The 5672-nt window shown below is 33.5% G+C and overlaps 1 pseudogene; it reads left to right on the top strand.

Moving 5' to 3' along the window:
• The first annotated feature begins 396 nt into the window (after positions 1–396).
• Positions 397–1111, top strand: LOC141667972 (putative germin-like protein 9-2; annotated as a pseudogene).
• Positions 1112–5672: the final 4561 nt, after the last annotated feature.

The raw sequence follows: 5672 nt of genomic DNA, 5'->3' as shown, positions 1-5672 counted from the left end.
TGGCCAAGAATCAGCCAATATCAATGTATGCAGCGAGGGTAAGATTGTAAAATTTAGGAAAATGGTGATATGTGCAAAGTACAAACTTAAGAGGCACAAAGTTTAAAGAATAACTAAATTAAAAACATAGAGAAACAGAAAAAGAGTAAGTAATCCAACAACATGTGATAAATGCTAGATGGAAAAAACTACATCTTCATAATATTCTCATAGGTTTTTACACAACTATTAGCAATTCAACATCAAAAACAAAGGAAAAACATTGTAGTCCACAATGGTATGTGATCCATGTGCAACAACAACTAGAGCACAAGAATGAAAATCAAAATTTGCATACTATAAATATTTGCCTCACGCGGGTTTGTAGTCAAAACATCGAGCAAACGAGCCCAAATTTTGTAAATTCAATCTTATAAGTTGAGATTACAGATACCATGGGATCATCACCAAGATCATATTTCAATTTGTTCATTTGGTTGGTAGCTTCTTTTGCCATTGTCGAGATAACAATGGCTGGTGATCCAGACATCCTCACTGATTTCGTAGTTCCATCAAATGTAACCACAGTTGATGGCAACTTATTTACTTATACTGGTTTGAGGGTACTTGTTGGTGCAGAAACACCACCAGCTTTTAAGGTTTTAAAAGTAAGCATGGCTGAATTTCCAGCTCTAAATGGTCAAAGTGTTTCATATGCTGCTCTTCAGTTCCCTGCAGGCACTACAAACCCTCCTCACACTCACCCTCGTGCATCCGAGCTGCTTTTCGTTCTTGATGGAAGTCTAGAAGTTGGCCTTATTGACACCACTAACAAGCTATACACTCAAACTCTGCAAACTGGTGACTTGTTTGTTTTCCCAAAGGACTTGTTCACTTCCAGTTCAATGCTGATGCGCAGAAACCAGTTTTAGCAATTTCTGCATTCGGAAGTAGTAGTGCAGGAACTGTCTCGATTCCAAGCACTGTTTTTGCAACTGGAATTGACGACAATATCTTGGCCATCTCTTTTAAAACTGATGTTGCAACTATTCAGAAAATCAAGGCTGGCCTTGTCCCTAAGCCTTAAAAAGTGTGCACCTGCAGAAAAATTGTTCTTTCATCTTGTACTTGCATTGGGGAACCTATATGTTGTACTTCTACAATTGTTTTTGATCAATAAAAGACTTCCATACCAGAATTTTATTTCTTTGCCTTTTTTTTCTACGTGTTTGTTACAAGAAAGTTATAAGATTCAGGAGTCCTACCTTCAATATTCCAAAATGATCATGGCCAATATAACAAAACTCAAATTATTAGAAATATATAGAAGGCCGGGAGTTCCTAAAAGCTGCACTAGAAATTACTTTGAGACAATTTATTAAAAATTATTTGATCACCCTTCATAAATATTAAATTTAATAAAATATATTAATTACATGTAGCTCATTGATTACTTAAAATTATATACTTATTACTACTCCAAAATTGTATATTAATAACTTATAATTACATATGTTTTTTGAGAGCTCATGAGATTGAAATTGCAAGTATGTCAATCTTCCTATCAGAATTCCTATGGAAAATAAGGGTGGAAAATCGTACTCTGTAAGTTCTAGTTTTATATCAAAAGTAAATACACTATACTTGAATTTCATACATCTTAATATTTATCTTTTATCTAGGCTTATTAGTAGACTTGAAATTGTTCCTAAGAATCTTACTCATAATTTGGGGGAGATTATTAACAAACCTACTCAAGTGATAATGTCACTTTACATAGTCAAATAGATTCTACCATTTGGATTAAGTGATAGGTTGTAATTTACTTATCTTTTACACTTTTCTAGAGACCTCAAATGTTATAGTAGTTTAGGGATTTCTATGCAACATATTCTGGTAAATATTAATCATAAAATAAATCAATTTGGTAGAAGTTCGATTAGGTAAGCTTTTTAAAGATAACAAGTTGCATAAATTTCTCTAAGTTAAATATCGTGAAGTCCAGAAAAGCTATGTCGTGAATTCCACCAAATCCATATAGTGAAGTCCAGTTCAAAGCCATATTGAGAAGTCCAATTTTGTACTAGATCGTGAAGTCAAAATGATGTTATATCATGAAGTCCAGTATTACACCATATGGACTGAGTTCCACTTTCGATTGCTAACGATCAATTGACAAACGTAGGTTTCTGTAAATTCCGGCCCGATCGATTGATTGGTATAACGACATACGGGGAAGAAGTCCAAAATTATACTAGATCATGAAGTCCAAAATGAACTATATCATGAAGTCAAAGGAAATCAGAGTTAACGATATCTTTACTTAGTCATTTTACAATAAGACAAATGAAGGTAAAATTTTCAGAAATGAAGAAACAAATCACTACAACACATTATAATAAAGATGATCCATGAACATGTGTCAAATCTATACCTAAATTGGTGAAAAAAGAAAAAAAAATGCACAGCTAAAGATCAGGGGCGTATAACAGAATCAAAGTGGCCCTCATAAAGTTTTAGCATGTCTCCTTGCAGATAGGACAACTTACGTAAATGTGTGTGCATAATTTGTAGTACATTGCTTTATTAATAGAGCACACACCCCATATTTAGTAAGTGTGGAACAAAGTGATTTTCAAGTTGTAATTTTCTTTTATTTGCAAGCCAACTCGAGAGTATTGTTCTTGAGTAGAAGTCAAGAAAATACTATTATTTAATTGGAATTGTAGTATTAGATTACTTCAATTTATATAAAGTAAGCTGGATAAAATTTATCGTGTTTGCACTTGTTTGATATCTACTTTGATATTTTGCATTCTGAGTTTTAAGTTTAAAAATTAAGTAAAGAACAGTTTTTTTGAAACTAGTCATTCACCCACCCATACTCTCCCTTATTTTGGGATCCTTGTTCTTTAACATATACTTATAGTTTACATCACTCGTTTACACAAAAGTAATCCTTCGATCCTATTTAGCTTTTTTCATACACATTATGATGGATAGATATTTCAAAGCATATCTTTTTTAACAAGGGTCACACAAAGCAATCACTGGGTTAACGAATGCTTAGTTGTGATGAAACAAGTGATATAAGCATAACATCATAAATCTCCATGAAACACTAGTATAGAACCTTAAAAGTGTACCTCTTCCACTAATAGGAAAAATCCATGATTTGACGGTGATACTTCTTAACAACTTCTTCATAGTAGGAAAATAAATATCACCAGTAGCAAATACAAGAGTAGACTGAGGTACCTTTAATTCAACATTGTCGGTCTCAACATTAGCATTTGCCATAAGAGCATAATTGATCCCATCAACTGGGTCTGATGAATCATCTTAGTTTTTCTTATTTGAGATCAAAGCTTATTTCTTCTCAGCTCTGGGTTTTCTGCAGTCAGCTGCAAAGTATCCAAGTCCATCACAGTTGTAACATCTCTCTTTTGACTTATCAGGTTTTCCAGATCTAGTTTCCTTCCAATCAGTATCTCTTCTGTTGTTCCTCTTATCATAGTTTGAGGAACTGGAACCTTTTCTGGAAAGTCTTCTCCCTTTCTTGAAGTTTTTGTAGACCATCTTCTTGAAACTTTTAACCTGTAGGGCAACCATTTGATCCGTATCTCCATTGTTGTTATGATCACTATCAGTATCTGATTTAGTATCAGGATTTGAGTGATCATCAGAATTTGATGATTCAGTATCTGACTTAGCAATCATGACTTTCCCTTTGGAGTAGCTTTTCCTCCTAGCTTTCTCCTTTGGCTTCTCCTCAACTTTGAGTGCAACTGGTCTAGCTTTTGATACTTTCCTCTTGCTCCTTTGCTCTATCTCTAGTTCATGAGTTTTCAGAACTCCATAGATCTCATCTAGAGGTGTGATATCAAGATTATAGTTATCCCTGATTGATGTGACTTTAGCATCCCACTTTTCAGGGAGAGCAAATAGGAACTTCAAGTTTAAGTCCTCAAATCATATTCTTTGTTGACAAGGGATAAGTCATTAGCAACTTCTGAAATCTGTCATAGATCTCAGTTAGGGACTCATTTTCCCTTGATTCAAAGTGCTCATATTTTTGAGTAAGTACTGTCCTCCTGCTCTTTTTGATAGCAGTTGTAGCTTGACACTTTACTTCTAAAGCATCCTATATCTTTTTTATTGTTTTTTATCCAATGACTTTGTTGGACATAACACTATCAAGACTGTTGTGCAAGATATATCTAACCTTAGCATCCTACATGATAGACGAGATATCTTCAAGAGTATACTCCTTTCTGTCTTTATCTATCATCTTCTCTGGTTCTTCTGTGAAACAACTACCTTCATTAGTTTATGAGGACCATCATAGATCCTGCTTAGGTATTCAGAATCTGTGGCTTCCAAACACATGGCCATCCTGACTTTCCAGATTGGATATTCATGTATCTTCAGGATAGGCACCTTGATTGATTCATACCTACTCATGTTGCTGCTTATCTGTGATCTGGATGGGGTTGTGGCTTCGGATTCTGCGTCTCTTCTTCTTTGTCTGCCATCGTAGATTGATCTTCAGATCCTAAACTGTTTGTACGTTAACAACAAGCTCTTATACCAATTGTTAGTCCCTTAATCAAATGTAGGGGGGGGGGGTGAATACAGTTAACACAATCTATTCGACAAAACTTCAACAAAATTAACAGTTTTTATATTAACTGATAAAAACTTATTACACATGTACTCTCTCGAAAGGATGAACAAATATCCTTGAGAGCTGCTAGGTTATGCGAAAGATATAATAATGTCGCAATACTTATTGCATGAACCCAATTTGTGCTTTATATAGAGCACATCTACCAATGTATAAGGAATCATATTCTATTAACAATAAGGAAACCTATACTATTATTTCTGAGATAAATTCCTTCACCGCCTTGAGTTCCTGTTTCCTTTTCCTCCTTGAAGATCAACTGATTTGACAAATACTGATTTCATTATCCGTTCATATCATCATCCGTTGAAATCCTATCATCCGTTGATGTTGTCATCAGCATCCGTTGATATATAAGTTCTGAAATGAACTTCTGATAGAATCTGTTTGATATCAATTTCTCATAACAAGTGTCATAATGCCCTTGCAAAACTGAGTATAATACTTTATAGAATCATAAAATTTAATTTTTCTTTGTCAAGTTTGAAAAAATATTATGAAAATATTGAGTAGAACCCTTAACATGATCGTAAACTTAGAAAAGATGATATTCAATTGTTTGTTAGAGGGTCCTCATTGTAGGATAATTTTTCTCCATTATGTGCTTGCTTAATTTTATTCATATATGTAATGAAATGTATTGGTATGTACTGAAATTACATAAATAATGTGCTTGTGGTGATAAAAAACTATCAACGTAATTAGTTATATGGTGCAATATAGGTTTTCTCACATTTTATTTAATAGTAAAAAAAGTCACGATCAATATTAATTAGTCTATATGCAGTAATTTTTTCAATCTACACTCTAAGAATAGATCTCTGAGTATATTTTATATACAAACAAACTACTCCCTTCATCTCACTCATTTATTTACATGTTGTTCTCTCATGCACATTTTTTTAAAAATTAATCACACACACAAACTACTCCCTCCATCTCACTCATTTATTTACATGTTGTTTTCTCATGCACATTTTTTTTTGAAAATTAATCACACACGTAC

This window comes from Apium graveolens, chromosome 6 (genome assembly GCF_009905375.1).
Source record: "Apium graveolens cultivar Ventura chromosome 6, ASM990537v1, whole genome shotgun sequence".
Taxonomy (NCBI): domain Eukaryota; kingdom Viridiplantae; phylum Streptophyta; class Magnoliopsida; order Apiales; family Apiaceae; genus Apium; species Apium graveolens.
The sequence above is the reverse complement of the archived record's forward strand: the minus strand, read 5'-3'. Positions and strand labels throughout refer to the sequence as shown.